Raw genomic sequence first — 21,135 nt, 5'->3', positions numbered from 1 at the left:
TGTTGACTATAGGGGTGTTGTGACATAGGTTTGGTTACCTCAGGTTATTGACATGCCATTGTGTGGGCCACAGTTAGACTCTTGAAGGTCATTAACCATGAAGAAGATGGTATATCAAGGAACAATGCTTTCTTTGCCAGAGGGTCATAAATTGAGGGAAGGTTTTCTTGGATGATCTCCAATATGAATGAATGTCCAAACCTGATACAAGTTGAAAATGGTCCACAAGGAGTCATATCTAAGAAGCGGAATGTGATGGTTCTCAATTTTCTACAAGTTACCATATTAGACCCGCTTACAAATCAACCATTTGTTGGATCCATGCATATTTTCAAATGTGGGCAACTTATTATGGGACCATATCACAATAAAGAGAGACATTGTAGGGGCACAAATGGATTTGAAGAAGATAGGCAAGATGGAGGTGCTTTGGCCACAATCGTGGTTGCTTGCAACTAGCTCGCACTCCTTGAAGTCCTATCCACTAAAGGAGAGTGCATTGTGAAGAAAATTATTAGGTCTATCCACACCCTAATGGATATGATGTGTTCCCTTAGGTCATCTTTTTCTAAAGACAACCAACCATCAGGGTTGAAATCCCATGATTGGTATAAGATATGTCAGATTTGTCATGACCTTGATTACAAGTAGCCTCAATATTTTGCTATTTAGTGTCTACTCGATGTTTGTAATGCTTCTCCATTTTTGACAATTTGTACTATCTATTGCAATCACAAGGGTGTCCCACTCCAGAAATACGTGAGGCGATTTATAAGTTGTTGAATTTAGTGTAATTGATCTCATAGAAGGAGATTAAGACATCCTTTATTGAATCCACAATACGGGGAGTGGTGTGGAGATAGTCTGTCTCTTTGAGAAGTACTCATCCATGAGCATGCTCATGATACAAACTCACTTCTGGTGCATCTTGTAGATGAAGTGAAGATTGCAGGACCCATCCATATATGATGGATGTTCTTCTTAGAGTGCTTCATGCAAATCCTGAAGGGCTTTGTGCGACAAGGAGCTCAACCAAAAGGTAGTATGGCTGAAGGGCTTTGTGCGACAACGAGCTCAACCAAAAGGTAGTATGGCTAAAGGTTTTGGCTAGTGTTGGAGGCATTAGTACATATTTTAGAGTGACTTCTGATAGTGGATTCAGATAACATTATGCTATGGTCGTTGAAGGATGATGATAGAATGACTAGAGATGTGGTGGTTTGGAATTGGAGTAGAAAAAAGAATGGATGTTGCAATGGAGAAGAAAGTGAATCCTTTTTGTATGTTGCATCATGCATCCATGGAGAAGTGTCCCACTAGGTATGAGCAAGCCAAAAAATACCGGAAAGAAGCGTGATCAAAAGTTTAACATAGTACATGCCATTGGCCAATTCAATATCCTTAGGGCATGGAGGAGATGGCATGATTTATGTCTATGCGGTGGTTGCACGAAGCATTGATGGCAACTTCTCACGAAGGAATATAGGTCTCTATTGAGGAGTGGAAATTCTGGAGGGGATGTAGTCTAAAGATGATCGCATGCTTTATTTGTTGTTGTATCTAGATTTTATGTGCAACAAATAAACTAATCATTTCGGTGTATAGTACAAAATCTACAGCACGGCATGGTCACACATGCAACATTTTCATATTGAGCACATCGATAAAATGCGCTCCACAATTGATTATGGTGTCATGGCAAAGTTTGAGCAAGAGATTCGACAACGGGCCACATATCCGAATACCATAGTAGATGATATGGAGTATTTTGGAAACTTGCAAAGTGTTATCTTAGTGGATTACCATAGCTTGTCCATGATTAGATTCGATATACAGTGGTTTAAAGTGGTATTGGAAGAAGCTAGGGCAACCATTCGATGAGGTCCATCTTGATTTATGGAAATACATTTTGAGAGAAGATGGATGGATATACGTGATACATTTTCCCTATTGGTCATTGAGAACATGTGCATGACCTATTTTTCTAAATTCTCCACGACATGAAATAGTCACAAACATTGATTCACTCTTATATGTGATATTGAACAGGTAATCTTCTATCCAAATTCTTAACAATATTGATAGTGGTGTGTTGGTGTGTTGTGCCTTCAACTCCTTGGAGTGCACAAGTGTATAACGAAGCAATGTTCCCCAGCCTAGATGAGGAGAGTATGCAAGTGGAGGGATTGATATTGCGGAGGGTGGAGGGCAAAGAGGGCTTAAAGCATATAGAGGAGATATGCACACGGATAACGTAGACAAAGAGATAGGAGTCCATGAATTTTTTGAGAATGAAGTGGACTTCTCTTTCTCTGGTGACCTACCTATAGAACTTCTAGTGTATGCTAAGGTTATACCAGGAGATTGACATGGGGCCATAGGCCAAGTCGTATTCACATCCGCTTGCTCCATTCCTCGATGATTCGCTTTTAAGGGTACTTTAGTATATACATTTTAATTATCATCCTTTTATTTTGAGTTGTATTGTCATGCTTTACCTAAGTCCTTATATTGATTATGCTAACATCATTTTCTGTCTTTGTAGGTTACCTTTGATGATACCTAGAGATCAGGATGAGTCTAGGGATGAGTGATGAGAAGTTGCATGAGATATTCACACATGTGTCTCTCAGATCATATGGCTTGATTTAGAGATATGGAGGTGGGACCAAGAGCTATCACAAACATAATCAAACTATTCTATGAGGTCTACATCGGCACGCTCTGATATGCTTTGATTTCTAGCAGACAAGGTCGATGCTCTAGACTCACCTCAAATGGAGGGAGTGGTTCTATGAGATGCTATGGAGATGTGGATGTTGTGAGCCCATGGTCGATTCTAGAGAGAGTGGCTCAGGTGTGTATTGTGGAGGCACCAATGCAGTGTCTCCATCTCATCGATCTAGTGGATACTTGTCACGTCCAAGATTTGTCACACGTATAGGGACATCTACTCTCGTGACTATGGGTTTCGCTTCGTTTGTAGGTGGCACCCCTATAGGTGCTACTTTAAGAGATACTACCTTGTAGGTGTGCCAGATGTACAGGGGTCTTTTGATTATACCTAGGAGTGTGGTCACAAGCGGGAGAGGACACACCTTAGACATACTCCAATAGGGTATGGATACCTCGTAGATGACAAGACATGTGCTGTGATCATGAATGATGAGAGGAGGAGGGTGATGTCTTCCATGAGGGAGTTATGCCAAGGCATAACATTCTAGACCATTGGAAGAATATACCTGAGGGGTGTTGAGATAACAAGCTCAACACATGCGGACATTAATGATGGACCGCTTGGTTAGATGGGTCCACACGTCTACACTTAGCACGTCAGTGGTCATTATGACTCTCACATGGCCACTAACTCATTACTTATTATATTCAGGTTGTTACACCTATTTACAGTTGTCATAGTTATAGCGCCAGTTGACTAGTGTAGTCGGTTATGCATTGTTTAACTTAGTAGGCCATTTTCCTTTATGTTGTATCTTATCTATACTTTGTGTACATTGTAAAGTGTGTGGAAGAAGAAGAAAAAACCAGCAAGAAAACGTTTTGGCCTCCATATCTCTTCTTGTCTCTTGAGTGAGTTTCTTCTTGTGCATTCTGTCTGTATTCGGCACAGCATCTTGAGCAAGTCTCCCCATCACGCGATTTGTGACATGGTATCAGAGCTGCACCACTGATTGAGGCTGGTTTTGAAGGCTAAAGCAAAGGAGAGGAGCCAAGGATTCGAGCAAGCAAGCAACGGGTAAGAAGCTCTTCCATTCTCTACTTCTTCTCTTGGACAGTGCCTGTGGAGGCACCGGAAGTAGGGCAGAGCAAAAATCTCAGATTGCAGTGAGATTTGGTGTGCGTGAAGAGCGCTGTGTATTCTGTAGATAAGCCCTTTAGGGCTTATTGCTGCTATTTTGGCCATCCGAGGTCATTTCAGGCCCCGTTTTGGACTCGCAAGATTGCGGACAACAGTTCGAGGTATCTTGCAATTTCAGCTGTGTCTGTCGTATATAGGTGCACAGGTTACAGATTTCAGATCTGTAAGTTCAAAGGTGTTTACCAGCAAATAAACACAAGGTTTATCTGTAAAATGGTTAGATTGCATGTATTGTTGAGCAGACACTAAAAAAGGCTGTCTGGTGTATTGTTGTGCACTACAGGTCGAGGATTGCAGAAGATTTTCTTGCTGTTTGGTATTAGTTTTGTGATAATGGCAGAGAACAGTGGAAACCCATAATTGAGAAGCTCAACAAGAACAACTACCCTTCATGGAAGTTCCGTGTCACCAACTTCCTTATTGGAAAAGGCCTCTACGGGTTTGTTTCAAGTAAAGAAAAGGAGTCGAGGAGGTGAGTGATCCTCCAACTGCAGAAGAGACAAAGGCACGGAAGGAATGGAATGCAAAAGACAAAAAGGTCATGTATTGGCTGTCTGCAGTAATTGACAATAATATGCTGGGACATATTAGAAATGTAGAGAATTCATATGCAGCTTGGACCATACTTGAAAGTATGTTTTCCGTAAATATAAAGGCACGAAAGATTCAACTCAAGCAAGAGTTGAATACATTGAAGAAAGGGAAGATGTCTATCAATGAGTATGCACTGAAGGTAAGGAGCATTGCAGATGCCTTGGCAGCGATTGATGCAATGCCTGATGATGATGATTTGGTGTCATCTACCTTGGGTGGACTTAATAATGAAAAGGCTTGGAAGTATTTTGTAACTTTCGTATATGTCAGAAAGCCATTTCCAGATTTCGATGAGTTGATCTCCCTTATGATCACTGAAGAGATCGACATGCAGAGTGAGATATCTGAAAAAAGTGGTGAACAGGTCCAAGCTTTCTACTCCAATTCAGGAAGGGGACGTGGCAGGTCCTCTTCAAGAGGCCGTGGTACAGGACGTGGTAGTGACAACCAGCAAAACAAATTGAATCAGCAATTTGGCGATATGCAGGTTTTAGGAGGTCGTGGTAACTTTAGAGGTAGGGGGATCTTTAGAGGAAGAGGTGGATGGCAGAACAAAGGTTCTAACAACTCTGGTATTGTGTGTAAAACAGGTCATATTGCAGCCCAATGTTATGCTAAGAGAGATGATATTCATAGTGGTAAGTTGCAACAAGGAAACTATGCATCGTCTTCACGACAAAATGAAGACAAAAATGAGCGTCTGTTTGTTATGCAGCATATGCTGAATGCTGTTACAAGAAAGGGAACACATGATGATGTTTGGTATGTTGATTCAGGTGCATCCAATCATATGACCAGCCATGCAGAATGGTTTGGAGAGATGCAGGATTTGCAAAATGCAGATTATGTGTAGACGGGTGATGATTCATGCCGCCCAATTTTACACATTGGAAAAGTTTCCTTGTCCTTGCATGATGGAAAGACAAAGAGTCTTTCAGATGTATTACATGTGCCATCTATTACAAAGAACTTGGTGTCAGTCGGTCAGATGGTAGAGCAAGGGCTGCAAGTCAGATTTAATGCAAAGGGCTGCTTTGTAGAAGACTTCAATGACAAGTGCAGGTTGGTTGCAAAGCGAAGTAGAGTTGGACGTATGTTTACTCTGGATGCTGGAATTCCTACTATGAATGCTACTATGTATGCTAAAGGAAAAGGTGTTGTTGCAGATATTGAAATTTGGCACAAACACATTAGACATGCAAATGTACAAAGGCTGAAATTAATGCAGTCCAAAGGGTTAGTTACAGGTTTGCCTACATTTAGAGTTGCAGAATTTCATAAGGTATGCGAAGCATGTCAGTTTGGTAAGCACGCAAGACAACCCTTTCCACTTGTGACAGAGATGTAAGCAGAAATATCCTTGATGTTGTGCATACAGATATTTGGGGGCCTACACAAAATGTATCTCTTGGAGACAGTTCATACTTTGTCACATTCATTGATGATTGTTCTAGAAAGCTGTGGGTATATTATATGAAGAAAAAGAGTGAAGCATTTGAGCACTTTAGAACTTTCAAGGCTGCAGTTGAAAGAGAAACAGGCTTGAAAGTAAAGTGCTTGAGGTCAGATGGAGGGGGAGAATACCTCTCGAATGAGTTCAGTGATTTTCTGAGTCTCATGGGATAAAGAGACACTTCACATGTAGGTATACCCCACAGCAAAATGGGGTTGCAAAAAGGAAAAACAGGCATATTGCAGAAGTTGCACGTGCCTTGATGGCTGAAAAGAATATGCCCAAACATTTTTGGTATGAGGCTGTCCATATTGATGTCTACATTATGAACATAACTCCCACAGCTGCAGTTCATGGGATGACTCCTGAAGAATGCTTTACTGGCAAGAAGCCTGATGTATCGCACTTGAAGGTATTTGGCTGTGTTGCATACGTTCATGTGCCAGACGAGCTATGGAAGAAGCTTGATCCAAAGGCAGAAAAATGTGTTTTTATTGGATACTCTTTAGAGCAGAAAGGGTATCGTTGTTATAACCCTGTCACATGTAAGTTCAGAGTGTCATCTTTGATGAAATGAGCAATTGGTATGCATCTAGTGGTGATGCATTGGATGGTGATGATGATCATGACACTCATGTGCATGCTGAAAAGCAAGAATCACGGACTCTTAGTGGAACAGAGACATCATCTGGTAGTCCTTGGTCTGGGAGACTAAGAAGTAGCTCTATATCTTCAGGTGCATCTAGTAGCACTACAGGTAAAGACAAAGGAAATAATAAAGTGTCACATGGCATTGATGCAGTTCTTGATGGAGACTCCAGTGGCTCAGAGAGCTTGGATGATGAGCTTGGCATTCCTTCAGTGAGGACTCCAGGTGTGTTGAGAGCACGTGTCAATGCAATTTTCACTATTATGCTTATATGATGAAACTAGTTGAGGATGTTGAGCCCACTTGTTTTGAGGATGCTCTTGGTCATACTCATTGGGATGCAGTAATGGATGAGGAGATGGCTGCATTAGAGGCCAATAGGACTTGAGATCTAGTATCATTGTCGAAGGGCAAGAAAGCTATTGGATGTAAGTGGGTTTATAAGATTAAGCACAATGCAGATGGTTCTATTAGTAGGTACAAAGCTAGGCTAGTTGCAAAAGACTAGGCCCAGACATGTGGCATAGATTATGAAGAAACCTTTAGTCCAGTTTCTAGGATGGCAATTGTCAAATGTGTGATTGCTTTGGCAGCAGCCAAAGGTTGGAGGTTAGAGCAAATGGATGTGAAGAATGCCTTCTTGCATGGTGATTTGCAGGAAGAAGTGTATATGGATCAGCCAGTAGGTTATGAAGATTTAGAGCATCCCACCTATGTGTGTAGGTTGAAGAAGGCGCTCTATGGGCTCAAGCAAGCACCTAGAGCATGGTCTAACAAGATCAGAGAGTATATTGTCAATATTGGCTTTTATGTTTCTGATGCTAATCACTCACTTTATGTGAGAAAGGGAGATGCAGGTTTGGTCATCATAGTCATCTATGTGGATGACGTGATTATTACAGGTGATAGTGATAGTGGGATTGTTGAAGTCAAGGATTTTTTGAAGAAGTTTGAGACAAAGGATTTGGGTGAGCTAAGGTACTTCCTTGGCATTGAGGTGATCAGATGTGATGATGGTATATGGCTGTCCCAAAGACAGTATGGCTTGGATATGTTGTCCAAGTATGGTATGACAGCATGCAAACCACTTTCAGTCCCGTTGGAGTAGAATGTAAAGTTGAGTGCTGATGTTGGGGATGAGATAGAAGACCCTACTATGTTCAGGAGGATAATGGGAAGTTTGATCTACATGACCATTACAAGGCCAGCTTGAGCTACATTGTTGGTCTTGTGAGTCAGTTTATGCAAGTATCTAGAAAGCCACATTTGGATGCAGTCAGATACATATTGAGATATGTGAAGTCCACATTACATTATGGACTTTTCTATGAGGCAAGTACAGATGTACAGGTGTTTGGATACACAGATGCAGATTGGGCTGGTAGTATGTCTGATAGAATATCTACCAGCGGATACATGTTCTCTCTTGGTAGTGCAGCAGTTACTTGGAGTAGTAAAAAGCAATCTACAGTTGCTTTGTCGAGTACAGAGGCTGAGTATAGAGGTACTGCTATTGTAGCATGTGAGGTAGTATAGCTGCAAAAGTTATTGGCTGATTTAGATGTGCAGGTGGAAGGTCTAGTTGTCATTTATTGTGGCAACATGAGCAGTATACAATTGGCTAGGAACCCTGTGTTCCATGCCAGGACAAAACATATTGAGGTACACTACCACTTTGTGAGAGAGAAGGTACTAGCATGTGAGATTGACTTGGTGTATGTCAACACACAGGATCAGATAGCTGACATCTTCACGAAGGCATTGGGTACAGAGAAGCTTCAAAAGTTTCAAAGCTTACTTGGAGTTGCAGAGATGCAGTTGAGCTTGAGGGGGAGTGTTGAGATGACAAGCTCAACACATGAGGACATTAATGATGGACCGCCTGGTTAGATGGGTCCACACATCTACTCTTAGCATGTCAGTGGTCATTATGACTCTCACATGGCCATTGACTCATTACTTATTATATTCAGGTTGTTACACCTATTTACAGCTGTCATAGTTATAGCGCCAGTCGACTAGTGTAGTCGGTTATGCATTTTTTGACTTAGTAGGCCACTTTCCTTTATGTTTTATCTTATCTATACTTTGTATACATTGTAAAGTGTGTGGAAGAAGAAGAAAAAACCAGCAAGAAAACGTTTTGGCATCCATCTCTCTTATTGTCTCTTGAGTGAGTTTCTCCTTGTGCATTCTGTGTATGTTCGGCGCAGCATCTTGAGCAAGTCCCCCCACCACGATATTCGTGACAAGGGGAGAAAGGACTATGTAGTGACATCTTTGTATGAGGAGTTTTCAGTACCTATGGCAGCAGAGAGGTTTTTCACTGGGTGGATGATGGAGTGTATCCATTTATACATGTCACATAGATGATCAGACTACGCGAGGCAATCAAGAGTGGCACCTCAAAGCCCAAGTGGCTAGATATAGAGGATTGGCAGAGACCGTGGCAGCAGAGTAGGAGGTAGTGAGGCAGGGGTCATTCATCATCTGGGGAGGAGTGGTGGCCACAAGACTTATTTGGAGGACTTTGTAAGTTTTCTTTTAGTTCTTCTCGCTTTCTTATTTGGAATATCACTTGTACTAATAATATTATTTTTAACAATGGTATTCTATTTTCTTTGCAACACTCCATCACAAATCAGGATCCTATAGGTTTGGAGACTCGATATGCAGAGAGATACAATCTCACTACACTTATCGATAGATTGTATGCATATGGAAGCCCAATAAGTCAATCCTCTTTCTTTTTTGTAGTCACTACTTTTTTAAAATGCATTATGTATGGTGGACTAATGTCTAGTTGTTAGATGCACTTTGTGATATTTACATATAGATTTTCATATTTTTTTTGGCTCTCCTCTCCATAATTCCATGTAATTTCATGAGTTGTCATCACTGGTCTTGTACTTATTTTATGAGTTATCAATCTTGTGGTTTTAAGTATTTTTTGCACCTGTCTTGATGATGATTGTGTATCCAATATATAATTACTTTGCAGAATATTATACACCACATGGTGCTATGGGTGGCAAGGCAGCTTGCTACCCTACCACCATTTTTTTTCCTTTGTAACCGTCACTAATTTACTACATGCGTCGCTATTTTCTTACACAACATCAATATTTGTGTTGCTATTAGCATTACAAAAGTGATGCTAATAGCAACGCAAATAGTAGCAAATCAAATAACGATGCAAATGGCAATGCTATCTCTATGTGATGAATTTATAGAGACACATATACCAATGCTTTTAGAAATGATGGGGGATTTTTTTAATGAACATTTGCGTCGCTTTGAATATAGATGTATGGCCTCTATCTTGCAGTAGAAATTGTCAGTTGTTGGTGAAAGGACTTACTTCCTGAAGGACGTGATACAGCATACGTTATCCACTTTCCTGGTCATCCTATCGCAAAAATCAAACCCCTATTATCCTCAAGCAAATGGTCAAGCTAAAGCCACCAACAAGGTCCGCATCACACAATGTCTTGACCAAAATAGTTTTAGCATCACAATCGGATTGGGATCACAAGCTTATGGCAGCACTTTGGGCCTAATTGAACAGCCTATAAGACTACTACAGGTCTACTACATAAATCCCCCTACTACATATCAAACAAACGTTCTATGAATAGTTTGAACAACCTATGCATTCCCACTTCTATGAATATACATTCTGTAACCATCAGCAACATAGAACTTGATGATAAACCTTTGATCCCAGTTTTTGCATCCGTCTAATAGCAGCTAGCTCAGTGTAAGTCAATGCTCTAATCAATGAGGGATCTGACTATAACATCTTACTATACTACTATTGGATACAAGTGGGGCAATCTTTATTGCAGTCAACCACCACCAAACTCAACCCTTATGGAGGATGACCATACACACTACTGGGTCGATACAAGCTCACATCTGTACAGTTGAGATGAGATTGAGGAGAAGGGAAAGTCATGTAAGTCAGTGATTAGGACTTTGAATACATGTGACCTTATGTGTGGGACTTAGTGGGAACTTGTGGGCTCCTTATGGGACTTGATAAAAAAAATGAAAAAGTGAAAAAAAGTCGGGGAATGAAGGGCAATATGGAGCAAGGAAAAATGGTACAATGTGTCCTAGAGACCATATAAAATATGGGGAAGAAGAGGGATGAAATTGCATGCAAACTAGAGCTCTTGGGAGTAAAGAACAAGGCTGAATACTCTAGACCTTCAAGATATTGTTTGGGGCAACAAAGAAGTGATCTTAGGCCTCTCGTGAGCTATAAGAAATAGGGTAAAATAGAGCCTTCAAGCTGAATATTACCACCTTAAGTTTTTAGGATGAATCTTTGATTTTAGGCTTCAACACTTACTGCATATGCATGTCTACAATAGATAGAAGCTTGAAGTATATGAAGAGCCCACTCTACGATGATTTTGGGTAGCATAAAGGAGGTTTATTATTGCTATATGTAATAGTAAAAAGTAGGTATGAACTCTTGAATTAAGGCCCTTACAAGGACTTTATAGGTTTCTTTGGTTAGTGTCACTTGGCATCATGCCCAATTAATGGTAGATACTATATGCTAAAGGTTTTCTTGGTTTGGATATTAGATTTAAAGCTTTTGTGGTTGTATAAATACAATCATGTATGGCAGGGTGTTGCCCTCCTATAGCAAGGTTATTGCTGAGTTCTTGTCTCATAGCTTTTGGGAAATCATCCCAACACAAGGTATTGCACTCGTATGGTGAGTGTATGTATTAGACTTTCTTTGTTGTGCATCATATGAATCAAAGAGATTTGTGATAGCTTCAATTAGAGTTTATTTGTTCTCAAATTGATTCAATCTTCTATTTTCTTATTCTTTTAGAATCTTGCTCTATGCATCCTTCTCTCTTAAACCCCAATGATTAGGGCCTTGGACTTAATATTCTTTGACATTGAGGTAGTGGAGAACCCAATATAATATAAGAAATATTTATTACCTCCAAACAACAATTAGAGCTCACAAAAGTCAAGGAAATTATAAAGTAACCAATGGATTACCTTGGACTTATCAATAAAAAATATGATACGTATACTGCAATAACAGTGACCTATCATCAAAGTGCCCTAGGTCCAATTGAATGTGTACAAATTGTGACCTCTTTTCCATGATAGTGCCTACCATGGAGGACATAGAAGGGTCCTATATCATATGCTCCATGTAAATGTTTGATCCCAATAACTAGATAGGGACTCTACCTACCAAGGAGCCAACAATTATCCTTGCTAAACACATCTAGTGTAACGTTTCTGTTTGTCGGCTATCCAAGCACACTTTAGCGGTCCATCGAGAAACGAATCTAAGTGTCACCACCTGGCGCTCCCATGCAATTTTCTGGGGTTTTTCGCTTAGGGTTTTCCAAGTCCGCCTCACAACAAAACATTCACGGTCGAACCCACTAGGATCGACCTGACATCTGGGTTCCTAGGGGTTAAGGTCTCCTGATCGCATTCTAGCATTGGGTCCTGGGCATCCTACTTTACGTAGGGACACCCAAGCCAAAGCAGATCCATGACACACTTGGTTCAAAGAGAATGGGAAATGAGAGGGATGCACCACTCAACCTCTCTGCCCATAAGGAATAGTCCCATTCCAATCCCCTAAAACGGCATGAATCAGGTTCTTATCTAATATTACCTTAAGGTCGTTTGTCTAAAGAACCTTGTGAGAAGCCTCCCAACTCTCTGGGACCACACTTCTGTAGGACGGACCCGTCAGGGGTTCCATCCACTCGCTTCCCTCAATGGGCATTCTTTAGTTACCTAATTAGGTCCTATCACATTTATGTGGGACATTTAAAAACAACTTCCTTAATTAAGCCTTTTAAGAAACATGGTTCATTTGTGTAACTTATGGCACTGACATAAAAACAATCCGTGCAAGTTCTTTTGGAAGTAAACTTTATATTATCATCCTAACTAAAATACAAGTCTCATCCAAAAAAAAAATCCGTGGGGATGTCTTATTTCCTCCAAGTTTCCACCCTTGCACTAGTAACAAGGCCTCGAGCATCTACCTCGGGTCACATAGATCGTTTGAGTAGGATCCGGAGGTAGGGAATTTATAGCCAGAGTCCCCTTGGCATCAAACGTCCTCCTACTTTCAAACTAACCCAGGGAGAGACCTCTCATGTTAGGTTCAGTCCATGTTTTTTTCACAGTTATTTGGAACCCCCTTGGCTAGGGTTGGGGGTAGCTTGGCCCGCCCTCCTTGAGTTCAATCTAATTCAATTTTATGTTGTGAGCTTGGTCATTCATTCCTTTCACAAACATTGAATCTAGATTTACAAGCACAAACAAACAATGAAGGGGAGTGCTCTCAGAACATTTGCTAAGTTGGAATCCTCATCTTTGATGCTAACGTCACCTTTCTTGATCATTCCTGCCTCGGCATCATTTTCCATAACTTTTCGGGGGATAGAGAATACCCTCTTCTTGACCTCACTACTAGGTATTAGGGTAGAGTAATTACACTATAGTTTTAAATGAGGGCTCCCCTAGGTTACTATCCTTTGGTCCCCTTATCTTGAGTTCTTGGTCTAGGGTTTTGTTGGGTCAATTGGTAATCATCTTTTCCATCTTAGAACTCTATTTGGTTCTAAGTTCTCCCTAGGGTGTCCTCCCTTCAAGATAACAGAAACTTATATTTACTCCTCTTGCAAGTCAAGCGTAAACCGAGTCTATTTACCATTCCAAAACAGTTACAAGTACCAAATGTAGCTTGGCGAATAGTCATTCTCCTTGTGGGTACTACATTCGAGCTTCCTTCTATTAGCTTTGGGATGTTTCATATTCTAAAAAATGATATACCTAAGCGTGTTTTGGATTCATTGCGGCTGGCTATTGGGTTAGAGAGCAAATAGTGTGTTGACTCCAAGTCAAAATATGGTCGTAAGGACAATTTGATTTATTTGCGACCAAGGTCCTAGCTGGATCAAGCTAAATCTTAGCTTCGCTCATCGGCCAGGACTTCATTTACCAAACTATTTCTTTCAAATAAGCTCAATACTTCACATGCACACCTTTATCTACCTTTTTATATGCATATCCTATTATGTGGTGCGATTGAGACTATTCATGATGCCATGCAAGTCCCAATGCAAGTCTTCCCTAAGTTGTCGATGTGATGCGAGGTCCCTATTCATAGAAATCCCTTCTAGTTCATTTATGCAACTCAAAAGGCATGACTTCAAATGCGAGTGTGCATGCATTCATTGAAAATGTAAGTTAATTCTCTATGATGGTCTATGGAGTACAATTGTCCTACACATAATACTTATGTACCTCGACAATCTATGATGCATCTGCGGAAGTTAAATACTATTACTTGACTTGTTTTTTCTATCCCCATAGATACTCAGTCTATTTCCAACATCTCATGATTATTAAACCCTTTTCGAGAGTCAAGTTAGCGTTTCGGCCTGATAAACTATTCGTTTTGATAGTGGTGTCTTTTCCCAACCCTTGTCTCATAGTCGCAACTTTTCCAGTTACCTGGGAGAGCTTACGCTTTGGGGACATTTTGGAGTTGGAAGCAACCTGCACTTCCTTCGAAGAACTCCTTGGTGCCATAGTTCCCTACGCTCGCCTTGTCACTCGCGGTCTCTGGAGGCAGTCGATGGAGTGGCTATGGGACTTGCGGTGAGGAGTAGTACTCGGGCCTTTGCTCGAGCCTTTGCCCAATAGGGAGTCACTCGCCTTGTCACTCGCGGTCTCTGGAGGCAGTCGATGGAGTGGCTACGGGACAGGAGAAGTAGTACTCGGGCCTTTGCCCAATAGGGAGTTACTCTTGAACCACTTCTCTCCCTCTCTCGACGCCTTTTTACCCAAGATTCCCCTCCCCTCTCCTCTATCTCTGATTCTCTCCTTCACTACTCCCCCTCTCCTTCTCCTTCTCAAAATTTTGCCAAAAAAAGGGGGAGGAAAGAGGAATAACAATCTTCTGAAGGAAAAGGGGAGGAAAATGAGTTATAATGGGGGGGGGTGTTGGTGAAGGGAGGCGAAAGAAGAGGATTATCCCCCTTATCAAGGGGGGATTTTTATAGGGAGGGGGAGGAGGGTATTATGGGGAGGGGGTGTGACATGAGGCCCCCTTCCTCTTCCTCTATTCAGATGGCCAGAATGGCCTTTCTACCATGCAGTCATTAGTTTAGTTTCGCTCCCTTCCTCATCTCGTAGTTTGACTTCTCCTCCCCTCGTCGACATGTGCAGTTGAACTCCCTCTCCCTCTGCCACCCAAATGGCATCAATAGGAAGAGGTGACGAAATTTTTTTTGTTTTATTTTATTTAGAAAAACAAGGGGGTTTTACGGCAATGGGGGCAGAAGATACGAGAAGGGGGGGTATCGTCATCACAATAGCGGCGGCCTACTACATCCTTCCCCCCTTAAGGAGTCAAGATGTCCTCATCTCGAAAGGAATTGGGGGAATTGTTAGTTGAGAGTACTCTCATCAACCCATGTGGCATGTTCTTATGGATAGTCCTTCCACTGGATGAGGTACTCTTTGAGGGTTCTACTCTCAATCTCTTTTCCCGAATGTCCAGGATTCTATCTGGTCAGAGCTCAAGGACTCCTTGGCTTGGCATTACAACTTGTTGATCATTGAGTACATGGCTAGGATTGGATACATATTTCTTTAGTAGGCTAACATGGAATACATTGTGAACCTTTACGTTCTCAGACAGTTAGAGTTTGTAGGCATTGGACCCTAGACACTTGAGGATCCTGTAGGGCTGCAATACCTTGGACTTAGTTTCTTAAATTCTCCCAGTGATAAGGAGCTCTTATTGGGGCGTACCCGAATAAAGACCATATCACCTTCTTTGAAGAGTCACTCCTGTCTATTTAGATTTGCATAGGCTTTCTGCCTATCCTTGGTAGCTCCAATGTCTTGTCTGATGGCCTTGACCTGCTCATCCATCTCCTCAAGCATTTTTTTGGAAGCTTCTACCCTCAAAGTAGGATCTGAAAAGTTTAATGGAGTACGGCAATCATTCCCATACAATTCTTGAAAAGGTGTCATTTGAATTCATGTGGAAAATTAGAGTTGGAAGCACAAGAGTGTGAACAAGAGGGAGAAAGAGAGCTCAATTAGAAGAAAAAGATCTTGCTTAGTAAGTTGGTAAGAAGCATTATAGGCAAACTCTACCAATAGTAGATATTGGATGGATCCATTTCTTGGGTTTGCAACAACAATATGCCCTAAGGATATCTTCAATGACCTGGTTGACCCTCTTTGTTTGGCCATCAGTTTGAGGGTGATAGGATATACTGAAAGAGAGTTGAGTCCCAATGGCCTCGAATATCCCTCTCCAGAAATGAGATGGAGAGGGAATCGCAGTCACACTAACGAACCTTCTAGGCAAACCATGGAGTCTGAATATCTCCTTGATTAATAATCTGGCAATGTTTGAAGATTTATAGTTTGTCTTGACTGGAATGAGGTGTGCAACCTTAGTGAGCATATCTACTATGCCCATAATTGAGTTGAATCCTCCTTGGATTGAAGGTAATCCAACAACAAAGTCCATGTTGATAAATTCCCACTTAATCTGGGGAATGTCAAGAGGTTGCAACTTCCCAGGCATCTTGCCATGTTCTGCTTTGATGCGTTGATAAGACAAACACTCCCTGACATATTTGAGCACGTCTCCCTTAAGCCTTTCCCAATGGTAGCTCTTCCTAACCGTGTTGAGAGTCTTGACATATCTGGGATGGCCTAAAAAGGGGGAATCATGTGCTTCCCAAAGTATTCTTTGTTTGAGTTTCCTGCTTGAGGGTAGCTCAAGATAATTTCACTAAGACAATAGCTTAGCTTGAGATGATAGCTCAAAAATACCCTATGTACATCAATCTAATTACTATACACATGATCCAAATTCAAGGCGTCAATAACAAAATCCATATATGCATATATTTCCTTCAAGACAAAGGAGATCACATAAATCCAAAATACCCCTTATAAGAGTAATGCCAAGCCTCTAAAATATCACAAACCCTTTCCTTTATCTTTAAGTTAGCATACATCCAAGAAGCCCATGTAAGTACCACAAATTCTTTAAAAGAGCAGTCATATCCTAAGCTTGGCTACAACTTGTTTCTACCATAACTTTCATATACAAACTCTAAATATAGTTGTCAAGGTACCGAAATCAAAGCAAATAGACCTAATTGACAAGCCATAATTGGAAAATTTACAAAAATCCTCTCACAATAGTAAAAAATAATACTTTTTGAAAAATGTATCACTTTTTAATAGTTTTAGGATTGGATATCGCTCAAAAATGTATCGCTTAAAAATGTATCGCATTTTGAAAAACTTAAGGTCAAATGTATCGCTTGAGATGATAGCTCAAATTTTTCTGATATTTGACCTTAAGTTTGGGGTTTTGGTCATTTTTCAAAATCTCCTTCATCGTCTTCAGATATTCTGGGTCATGGCTAGCTTCCTCCTTTGCTAAATCAAGGATAGGGTTACTAGGCATTGATACCATAGTTGCCAATGATTCTGCCATCGAGGGTTCCTCCATAATAAGAGAGTTGAGGAATGCTTTGCGACTTAAGACATTAGCGACTACATTCTCCTTTCCAAGTCAATACCTGAACTCAAAATAATATTCCTATAGAATCTCAATCCAACTTCATTGCCTCATATTGAGGTCAGTTTGGGTGAAGATCCCATTTAAGGCTCTTGTGGTCCGTGGACCAAAGAGAATTTGTTGCCAAGCAGATAGTGTCACCAAAGCTTGAGAGCATGAATAACTACTAATAGCTTGAGGTCATGGGTAGTATAACTCCTTTCATGGGTCTTTAGCTTCCTCAAAGAATGTAATATATCAAATATTTAAAAAAAATCATGGGATTTTTTTTAAAATTATTCTTCCATCGGCAACGGTTTGTGCTAGAGGGGGAGAGGGATTTAGAAAGGCCAGCAACTCTTCGCTGGAGCTTGCCTAACCTCAATGGCCATGCCTCGTGACACAAAGGAGAGGGAGGATCCCCCTCCCTCTCCTATTTAACAGTGGGGCTACTGCCATGGAGAGAGAGGAACGGGAGATGCCATCGTGTTGCTGAAAGGAGGGAGTAATACCCCTATTTAATTTGTGGGGAAGGGAGAGGAATGAAGGGCTGCCAATTCCCTGTGCTGCTACCGTGAGGAAGAAGGAGGAAGTGAGGGCCGTCAGTGTAGTCAACGAGAGTGTGAGAGAAGGGGAGGAGGGATTCTGCGCTGGCCGCCTGGGCTGAGGTGACGCGATGCCGTCGAAGGAGGGAGGTGCCACCTCCATTGCGCCGTCGAACGGTCTTAAATACCCCCCCAAGCTTCTGGAAGCTTGGAAGCTTCCAAAGGGGGGGCCTCCTTAACCCCCCTTCTTATGCCTTCAAACCTTTTATTAAACCCCCCCCTCGTATTTTAAGCCCCCATTCCCATGAGGTGTTGGAACCATGTGTTAACCCTTAAGCCTTTCTTTTTGGGTCTATTACCCCCGTGTCCTAAAAACCCCCAAGGCCCCCTTCTTATGTTTTTTGGAACCTCACCCCCCCCCCCCCCCTCGGGGTTTTAAAAACCCTTAAGCCCCCTTTCACCCTTGTGCTAAAACCCCTTTCCCTTCACTTTGGAGTCACTCCCCCCAAGAGCACGAAGACCTTAAGGGTCTTATTACTTCTCCCCCCCCCCCCCCCCCCCCCGTGTATAATCCCTAAAAGCCCTATCCCTTGGCTTCAGGATCACCCCCCCCCCCCCCCCCCCCGTGTTTTATCCCTTGAAACCCCTTTCACCCCCGTATCGTAAAACCCTCCAAGGGCCCTAATTGTGCCTATTATTACCCCCCCGGTTTAAACCTTAAGCCCTTTCACCCCCCGTGCTTTAACCACCTATAAGCCCTTTTTCTTGGGCTTTATAAGTCCCTTTTCCCCCAAAAGTACTAAGGCTTTAAAAGGTCTTACTACCCCCTCCTCGTGGTTAAACCCCTTAGCCGTTCCTTGCCCTTTTCAAAATACCCTTGGGACTTTGGTTTTTCCCCTACTCAAAAAAAAAGAAGAGTATTGAAGTGCAAGGGAGCGACGGTGGAATTCCGAAAAGGAACTCGCAGAGCTACTTCCACATCCGAAAAACTACAATTGCGATGCCTCCTAAGAAAGTCCAAGGCGCAACCGCGGGAGGGTCATCTCCTGGTATCCATGTGGATATTTCACCCCAAACCCAGGTTTTCCTTCCTAATTTTTATTTGATATTGTTGTAATTCAATCATGCAAGGTTAATTGTTAGAAATAGGATATATTCTCGTCCTAGTTGTTCACGACGAAGGAACTTAGTCATCAATACGTTTAAATGAAACATGCAAATTAAGAAAGCATAAAAGCATTTCTAGCAAATAGCTTATGCATTGAAAAGAATTATAAGATTAGATTATTATCCATTGAAATAGTATACTTCGATTAAGCCTAGAATTATAAACTGCATCTCGTACTATTAATCCATATCCTCTTTGCAATGAATCATCATGGAAAAAATGATTCTTATGATGCATAAACTCTAGGAAAATATCGTTTGTCAACAGCATAAATTATTAAGTAAAAGGTTGCTTGTTTAGCATGAATTTTGTTCGCAAAGTGTAGGAAGATTATTTGGAATTAACCTAACCTCAAATCAATAAAGTTTAGGATTCAAAAATCAATTTAGGCATAGACAATGAAACATGTGGAAGTAATCTCGAAATTATCTTCTAGAGTTAACCAAATTGACATAAACTTAAAACACCTATGCTGCGAAATACTCGTTGGGAATGAGTTAAATTCCAAGAAACGCCTATACCTTAAATACTTGCCCACATTCCCTGAATGTAGGGACAGTGAATTGTAATCGTAAAAGGAACTAGGGTTTGTCCCTGAGAATCTTACAAAGATGACGCTTGGAAACCCTAGGTCTAACGACGTCAGCTTAAAGAACCTGAAACAGATTGTTTCGTAACTCCATTGTCTCATAGTTCTATGCGACGCTTGCGTAGCAAATGCAGAGTCATATGATCTTGTGATTGGATCACAAGAGAATGGCCAAAGTCTTGCAATGGGGTTGGCGGATCCTTACGCAAGTTATCTTGCAAGAGGATGAATACTTTAGTATCCTTCTTGAGTAGGGAAGATTGTTTGGAAACTAAAGACCCAATCGAAAAACTTAAGGTTTGACCAAGTCGGGTTAATAGGGTACGCCCTAACCCAGGATATAGGGGATTTTGCCAAGTGCATGTTATCCCGGATCGAGTGCTGGACGCATTCGAAAGGAAGGATTCATTCCTTAACAGTTTGCCAATGGAAATATTTGTGCTTGCTACAAATTTTAGAGCACTGTTTGGCTTTGTTTGATCAATGAATTAAAAGATAAGTGGATATCTATACTTCAGGTTGAAATCCTGAAGGGAGAGGTAGCTTCAGTTACCCCCGACTGCCTGCTTGACCCTAACCAAGGGGGTTGTTGAGACTGTGCCGGGAAAGTGGACCAAACCCCCCGTGGAGGTCTCTCCATTGAGTGCTACTTGGAGCAGGAGGATGCTTGGGTGCCAAGGGGGCTCTGGTCGTAAATCCCTCGCCTTCTGGGTCCTGCACAAGAGGCTAACGTGACTCGGGATTGGATCTTGAGGCCCGCATACTAGTCTACGTGTGGAAACTTGGAATAGTAATCCCTGTGGATTGCTGGATAGCCTTCGGGCAGATAGTGGATAAGCCTATAGGCTGGACTCTTTGTATTTCAAAGATAAATATGATAACCTGTTAATAAGGAACTTGTCTGATATTGTTTTTCTATGTCAAGTGATAAGATTATGTGTAGGAACTAGTGCCTAACGGGTTAATTAAGGAAGCTGGTTGTTACATGTCCAACTAATGTATTAGGTAATTAAATAACTAAAACAACCTGAGGAAAGTGCGGAGGATGGGCCATAGGTCTGTCCTATGGATGGATGGTCCCGGTTGGCCGAGAACTTTTCTCAAATTCACGATGGACAACAGGAAGATCGAACAACTAAAGCGTTGACCTAGAGTTAAGAGTGAACCCGATTTACGTTGTTTTAGGGGAAGGAATGGGACTATGCCTTATAGCAGAAAGGTTGAGCTTTGCATCCCTCTCGTTTCCCATTCTCCTTGAACCAAGTGTAGCGTGAATCCGCTTCAGACCTGGCGTTTCTGCGCAAAGTAGTTTGCTTGGGTCTGACACTAGTTGCCGTTAGGAAAAGACCAATAAGGAAAACCCTAATTCAGGTCGATCCTAAGTGGGAACGGTCGGAATACTTCCGCTACGTGGCAGACTTGGAAAGCCCTAGATCGCAAACCCCGTAACATTCCATGGGAGTGCAGGACGGAGCTTTCTAGACATCCTTCCCGATGGACTACTAAGACGTGTCTTGAGGATACAAGCGGACACGTTACAGTTGGTATCAGAGCCATCCAACAACGGAAATTTTTTTTTTCTTAATAAGATGAAGTAAAGCAAATGTTGATGTTCCAAACATTTCCTTACCTTCAATGCTGTCTTGCAGAA

The sequence above is a fragment of the Lygodium microphyllum genome, chromosome 19 (genome assembly GCF_053477565.2).
Source record: "Lygodium microphyllum isolate KBCC chromosome 19, Lygodium_microphyllum_v1.1.10, whole genome shotgun sequence".
Classification (NCBI taxonomy): Eukaryota; Viridiplantae; Streptophyta; class Polypodiopsida; order Schizaeales; family Lygodiaceae; genus Lygodium; species Lygodium microphyllum.
Note: the sequence above shows the minus strand (reverse complement) of the source record.